An 8467-nucleotide genomic window follows, 5' to 3' on the forward strand; every position below is an offset into this window, starting at 1 on the left:
ATTTCGTAAATTTCGTAAATTTCGTAAATTTCACAACGTCTGTTTAAAAAAAGCTGTTGACCCAAGTGATACATTTATGAAACCACAACGGAGTCAACTGAAAAATGTAGATGTTTCCAGTCACTAAAAAATTTTGATTAAAATTTGAATGTATTTAATATTTGCACACACGTTCATTCATGCTTGTACTTTTTAACATTTAAGTGTAGTTGGTTGTATAAGGTCAGAATGATATAAAGAGATTCAAACCTGCGCTTTGTGTTTACAGGACACACACACACAAGCACAACCAACTCAGCGAAGCTCAAACATCTGTTTGCTTCCAGAGTTAGTGGACACTTTATGACTTTACGCCAGCTCCTGTCTGACCCTCCCTAGACACATGCCAAAGAAAAGGGTCCATTTGAACAACTACACACTGTCTGGACGTCCCACATTCCTCACTCACACACGTCTCATAGCAACACATACAAATGCAGAAGTAAGCAAAAAACCAGAGCGCCTTGACTTATGTTCATCCAAAAAATGATTGACAGCTCACGGCTCTATCCAGATTTTGGCTTCATACTATATTTTGGCTTGAACTTTTATGGGCTTCAGTTTTTTCATGTTCGCATTTGGTCGTGATGTCGTAGTGTCAAATAACCCACGGTGGGGTGAATTTGTCATATGCTGAGTCAGAAGCTTGCAACGGTTTGTGCATTATCACATTTGTCACGCCAGCTTTAAAAGAGAAACAAGATTGTGGGTTCGGATTTACCCGACAACATCAAAGCCTTTTGTAAGTTAAATAAAGTGAGTTATAGCTGCGTGCACTGCATTTGAGTTCAGAGTTCACAATCCAAGGCTGCTGTACATGTATACCTATGAAATGAATTGCGATAAGGGTGAATGTGTGAGTATAGGTAGCCACGTCTTATCTAAGCGTCCTGGTTCAGCATAGATAGAGTGCGATTGTGCGTGTGCGAGTCCCAGACAATGATTCAGGTTTCTATAAGTGAACTACACTCGGCCTCCTGAAAAATCAAGTTTGGTTGTCATAACAGCAGGGATCTAATTATGCAAGCATTCCTCAAAGGAAACACAACCTCGTTTTACACGCACACACACACACACACGCACGCACGCACGCACGCACGCACGCACGCACACACACACACACACGCACGCACACACACACGCACACAGTGTAACTTTGTAACAGAATTCAATATAGGACAGCAACAACAGATACAAACAATAATACACTACACATTGTGATATAAATAAAGTTGACAGCTGTTTTAAATGATGACGTTGTAGAATAACAGGTACATGTTTCGAAGTTGCTGCGTTTTTAAGGATTCTGTACCGTTTTGTGTTATATTATTCTCATCTGATTTGTGAAAAGGGTTTTAAGTCTCCCTGTGTAGGAACTATCCTGTAATGTCTGTCCTGTGGTTTACTGGTATTATTAGTGGTGTTGCTAGGGCAAGCATCACTGTTACTTGCACCTCCTGCATTTTGTTGTAACAGGTGAGCTTCCAATTTCGAAACGGGTAGAAAATCCCTAAAATGTACATTAAAAGAGGGGCACAGCTAGCGGAATATCATCGACACTTGGACTACGGCCAATAAGTGTCCACCTAGCAGCCACCCAAAACAACCTAGCAACTGCATAGCAACGCGCTAAAAAACATCAAGAACAAACATTCTAGAAAGTCGTTTTGTTCCGGCAAGAAAACAAATTCTTGTTAGGGAAAGATGAAGACAGATCGCAACGATTGCTCATCACTAAACTTACAGTAAGTTAGTCATTTGGGGAAAAAATATCGAAGTGTCATTTTGATGAAATATGTCAAAATTATACATTAAAAACTTTTTTTAAATATGAAACATTATTATTTAGTGTGGCTAAATAAAATACACCCTCGTGAATTTTGTACCTTGCATGACTGCTTATAGTATTTTTTTGTGTGTCATTCGTTTACATTTTGCTCATTTAGCAATATGTGCAAGAAAATATCTCATCTAAAGTGTTACATGCACTTATCGGAATTTATTGGAACAGGCGGTAAACTCTATGGAAAGAGCAGGTATTATAGTATAGGAAAGAGAGAGAGAGAGAGAGCGAGAGAGAGAGAGAGAGAGACAGAGAGAGAGAGAGAGAGAGAGAGACTGTCTGGATGCATTTGACGTTGCATTCCGGCTAGTCAGATGGGTTTGTCCCCGATTTCTCTCTTTCCCTTTTTTCCTCTGGTATTTATGTGTTGCTACGGCAACAGGAAACACAAACATTGTGGCAGCAGTCAGGAAGTGCGTTGTGAACCACAATGGCGTCACTGTGGCTGCTTCTCTCTCGAGCGCTCAGACTTCTCCTAGTCATCGCCTTATTCTCTGTTATTGTTACACACACTTATTGACATTCATAATATAGATTTTAAAGCTGTCTCGTTCTTATTTCTCTTTTTGTTGATCATTATGCACGACATGAGCGTTCATCTTGGTAAACTTTTCAATGTTTTTGCAAAAGTTCTCGTGCGTGTGGCCGTATTGCAACTTGTTACATCAGATTCCCACTACTGTATACACATCATCCTTTTTCCATTTTTTAGGGTCTCTGTCTAAATATACCCCGCTGAAGTGAACTCTTAACAGAAACTCCCCGTCTCCATTTTGGCTAAATATATTCTCTTTAGAGCACCCCTCACCACTATCTCTCCGTGGTCTTTTTATAGCGCTCATCTTTATTTTCCTGTCATTAAGATCTTTCCGGCGGTTTGATTATAGCTTTGTATCGCTTTAACAATGCCACTGTCACTTTTGTCACTGACACTTAAACAAAAGTAGTTTTCTTTTTGTATTAAATATGATAGGATTCAATTCTAAATGGGTTAAAAAATATGGGACTACACACCAAGTTTTTATGTTAACATACACTTCCAAAAAATTAAAAGGGCTTTAGGATGTAAAATGATGAAATATTTAGGAGTCTATTGATCGTATTCACGATCTAAAATCAGATTTTTAGTGGCCGTTGCTGTTGAGCATCTCGACCCAGTTGACGCAGAAATATCAACTCAACCAATGGCGTGTCTGTGGGGGCGGGTCTATCTGTTTGTCCAACCAATGGAAAATAGGTGAGTATTCAGGAAACCTCTTTTTTTAATCATATTTGGTGACTAGTGACACAAAAATGACACGTCACATTTTGAGCGAAAAGAGGACATTAAAACTGCATTTTAAAATAATTGTATACCAATATTAAAACTTTTTCAAATAGACCGTATGTAGCCTAAACTAGTTTGGACATGAAGAACACACTGTGATGGTTATTGTGATGGTTGGTGGGCAGTGTTGGGTGTAACTAGTTACTAAGTAATTAGTTACTGTAATTTAATTACTTTTCCCTTGAAAAAGTAAAGTAAGGGATTACTCTTATTTTCTGTAATTTAATTACAGTTACTTCTGATGTAATTAAACTAAATACTTTGTGTAATATATGTGTGTGCAATAGTGGAATTGACATCAAAATGCAAAGTCTAACTTTAAAATCTGTGCTTTAATGTATAATTCTCACATTTGTAATACTTTGGTCAGTTGATAAGAGTACTTTATGTAGTTTAATATTATTTATTTGAATGAATTAAAAGAGCCGTTTCATGTCTATCCTTCAATCACTTAACTAATCAAGGTTGATGTAGGATATAGAAAGTAATGAGTAATAAGTAGCTAATTTGAGAGAGTAATTTGTACAGTAATCGAATTACACTATTGAATATGTAATTAGTAACTAGTAATTAATTACTTTTTCAGAGTAACTTACCCAACACTGTTGGTGGGTCAGATCACATCATAGTGTCTTGTTTAGAGAACATGAGGAGCTCTAGACCTCATATGGGGTGTGTCTCTCTCAAACTGTTGTTAAAGATTAAAGATTGCATCGACTCCCACCTGTTCAACTGTCACCTATAGAACTTTCACCTTTAACAAACTTTCACCTGTACAGAACTTTATAGAACCTTAACCCCCTGATTGTTGCATTGAATTACCCCTTAAATACATTTTAAAGTTGCTTTGGATAAAAACATAATAAAAACCAAGCTTAATGTTTAATAATCTTAAATCAAGATCTGCTGTCCTGCTTTAATTCACTCATGATCGTATCCCTGGCTGACCAGCGTGCTGCTATTACAGTTCATTTGTACGTAACCCATCAGTAAATTGAGATTATGAACAGAGCGTATTTACAGCAGGGGGTTTGTCCATGTAATACATCTGTCAGTCATTTTTCATAACTGTGTAAACACAAACTGTGGACAAAACACGAAGGCTCTTTTCGCCTGCACCTGTAAGCACACATTTAGCAACATGCTACATCCCCTTAGCAACCGCACAACAACCCCCTAACAACCAAGCACAGCACCATAACGGTGGGAAATTGCACAAGCACCGTTCACACTTTCTTAAAAATATCAAAGATGAGAATACCTGGTTTATAAAAATAAATCTGAATGAAACCGACTTCACTGTAAAGAAATAAAAAGCGGGAAGTGACATGGAATGATCTAATGTGCAAATGCGAACGTTTCGAGATGTGAAAATCAGGAAATGAAAGCAACATCACTTCCTCTGTATGAGTTCATGTGAATGACATCATTCTCTTCAGACACAGCACTGTTCTCACGCCTGTCTATAAATAAATATGATGATTTCTTTAATATTACTCCCTTTTACTCAAACAAGCAGCAAGTGTTTTTACATCTCGAGTTTGCAATCCCAGGCTTTTCTCATGGGAATGTCCTTAAAATTCACTTAATCTCCATAGTCTGAAAAATGGGAGGCCTTGAGTCCATTGCCACATAAACAGTGAATATACTCCCTATACGCCAAAATCTGCATCGCATCAGTATGTAATGCATTACATTTTTGAAAAAAGTTAGCAAAGTACTAAACAAATAAACAGATAACAGACACTAAATGACAGCTGATACAACACAAGAATTCTGATTTGCAGATAGTGAACTTTTATTTAAAAAAAACAACTAGTCAAGATGACTTGACCAGGAAGTAGTGCAATATGACAAATGTTGGGTTCATGCATTGGGCTGTATAACAGATGCGTTTGTGCTGTACTGTAGTGATCAATATGAGCAACTGTTCACTTCTATCTGTAAAGTCAATTATTAGACATGTGATGTTAGCCAGGAAACTCAAAATGCTGGCTTTGGTTGATGGAATTTTGGCAATTTTTGGCAGAACATTTGCTGAAAATTGTCTTGCGATGCAAATATCCGACGTATTCCCGAAAACACGCATAACTGAGGTTGACCACCATGCATTGGTCCCATGGTGTAATTGTTAGCACTCTGGACATTAAAGTTCAAATTTCATTGGACCGTCATTGCTCCTTATGGTCAGGGTTGCTAACTTGCTGATTCGAGGGGTGAGCCAAAAATGTTGTCCTTGAGAAAAGCACTAAACATTACTTGTGATAAGTGACATTACATAACAATGACATTGGAGCAGCCACTTTGGATAACTTGCGCATTGAGTCTAGATACATAATTCCTAGAATCAGGACAGCTTTTAAAGAATCTGAGATGTGCAAGACCAGAATATGCATTTTTAAGAAGGTTATTTGTGAAAACACTTGGTTTACACAGTGTTCAAAATCATAAGGATGTGCAATATTGAGAATGTGATGTGTGTGCATTCATTTAATTTCTTTAAACCATCCTAAATATGCACTGTAATACTTTGCTGTAGTTTTTGCAGCAGGTTTGCCAGTAACTTACTGTAGATTTAATTACTACTTAATATACATTCCAATTAGTACAGTTTTCAATTACTTTAATCAAAATTACAACACTTTGACTTTTGAGATTCAAAATGAGCAAGAAGAGACTGGCATTAGCACAGCAACACTGCAAAAAATGACATTCTTCCTAAGCATTATTCTCTTGTTTTCTGTAAAAATATTTCAAACTTCTTAAATTACGATACATTTACATAACAAGAAAAGTGACGCAAGATATTTAGTCTTGTTTTATGAAAGAAAAATATATAAGTTTATGCTTAAAACAAAATTGTATATTAAATTGAACATTAAATCTACAGTAAGTTACTGGCAAACCTGCTGCGAAATTACAGCAAAGTTTTACAGTGTGGTAATCATTCAAAGAACCATTTGTGTATATTGAAATATTTTTTACAGTAAAACTCGACCTCCTGTGATTACAGCAATTACAAAGGTTGCCAGGTCCTCACTTTTCATGCAGAATTTGGATACCGTTGCTTCTGTGCTTTGTTAAAGGTGAAAAGGTAAGATGTGCACAGTGACATTTAATAAGAAATTGTGTGTAATGCATAATAGTGATTGTAAACTGTTTATTTTAGGTATAGACTGTTTTTGCAGCAACAACATAAACAAACGTTACGTCGCCCAAACTTAACTTCAGGTAGACCTCCGCAAAGAATCAATAACTGTTGAGTAGTTTTAATGTAATCTAATACAATGATTTTACAATAAAATATTTCTTCAAATTGACATTAAAATAAATTAAATATAAAAGAAATTGTTATATTATAACCGAACCGAGACCGGAAGTTAGCTTCGGGCCAGCCTAGGCGTGTGCGTCCCATGAACCGTCTATGGAAGTGACTTGTATTTCTTGTGCTTTGGTATCGGACTGGGGTCACTGGGTAGTTGTGGGCTGTTCTGATGACGCATAGCTGGCAACCCTGACCATTCCCAGTTTCTACAGAACAGTAAATCTATAAACCACATAAAAACACACCGAGTTAATGAAGGAAGTGAATGAGACAGAATGGCATTCAAAGAGAAAGATGGTTCAGAATTAGTAATCCTCCCGGCTACTGTATTACTGAAGGACTGAGAGGGTTTGGTAAATCTTTCAACGCTGGAGATGTGACTCAACACACGAAGAACTGTCACCTATGTAAAGCTTAAAGAGTTTGCCCAGTAAATTGAGGTGTGAACCGGCCGGGTGTGACCACGACCCCTCCCTGCGGCCCCTGACGGGAGAGATGTCTATCAACTGTATGTCTCCAAGCCCTTGTCCTTATTTGGCTTCGGTGAGAGAGTGTGCGGTTGTGTGAAGCGAGAACAGAGAGAATTTCCTCCTGACTCTGACTCACCGCTCCTCTGACTCAAGCACATGCTAACAAAAACACTGCGTCGCCATGGAGACGCAGGACTGCCGCCCTCTCTCTCTCTCTCTCTCTCTCTCTGGTTTCAATGCCACCAGCTGCCCTCCACTGACAAAAATGTATTGTGGTGGTATCCTGGTGTATTCGAAGGTAAATCCGTGGTTTCCATGATATTCAGGTCAACGATAAATAAGAATGTTGAGAATTTAAAACGCTTTCTTTGTGTAACCGACCCAACTTCTGAAAGTAGTTTAAATAAGTGCGTGTACTTTGTATTCATGTGCAGCTTGTGTTGGTGAAAAAGTGTCCACCGAGTTTGTTTGTGTGTATCTTTACTCTGGCTGAAAGCAAATACATAACCAGCCAGTAATGTAGATTTAACTTAATAAACAAATGCACATGTCTTGGTCGAAATTGAGCTGTGATGTCATCATCGACAAGCAGCAGAATCTCTAAGCAATGTTGGCAGCTACACGTTGAATCCAAGCCATGGAGTAAAGGAAGAGCTGGTGTCCAATCCAGTTAATTTGGAGACATTTATTAAAATTGCGACATGCATGAATGTCATTGCATTAAATAATCAACAAATCAAATCAAAGGGCATCTGAAAAAATAAAGCATGTTCATTTCTTATCAGAATTTTGAGCAATGTACTGTCTTAAAAATAAAGGTGTTTTATGATGCCATAGAATAACCTTTTTTGTCCGAATGGTTCCATAAAGAACCTTTAACATCCAAAGAACGTTTTTGTTTCACAAAGGTTCTTTGCTGCGAAAAAAGGTAGGAAAGAAATTGGTTCTTTGAAAACCTTTGACTGAACGGTTCTTTGTGGAACCAAAAAATGGCATCGCTGTGAAGAACCTTTTAAGCACCTTTATTTTTACTTATTGTTTTGGAAACAAACATTTTTAGTTTTTGCCTGACGTAGCTGTAAGTGTCTAATGCAATGAAATTCATGCATTTTAAACAAGTTTTTGGGGCACGGTTTATAAATGCGATCGGGACAAAAGGTTCATTGTCCAAAACTGTATTTGTAAATGCTAAGTAATGTCATTCAAAAAAAATCCTGTTGTTTACTCCCGAACAATACACATTTGTGTTTAAATAACTATTCAGATATTAGTCCTCTGCAAAATCAGATGATGTTCTCCCATAATTCTCAAGTATACACTGAAAAACAAATCTGGTAAAAAAACGACACCCCAGCTGCCAGAAATATTCTGTTAAATAAAAAATGTTCCTGTAAAACTACACTTTCCCCTAGCTGTTTTTCTTGTAAATTTGCATTCTTTTTCTGTAATTTGACGGGTTTTGA

The sequence above is a fragment of the Triplophysa rosa genome, linkage group LG11, assembly GCF_024868665.1.
Source record: "Triplophysa rosa linkage group LG11, Trosa_1v2, whole genome shotgun sequence".
NCBI classification, from domain to species: domain Eukaryota; kingdom Metazoa; phylum Chordata; class Actinopteri; order Cypriniformes; family Nemacheilidae; genus Triplophysa; species Triplophysa rosa.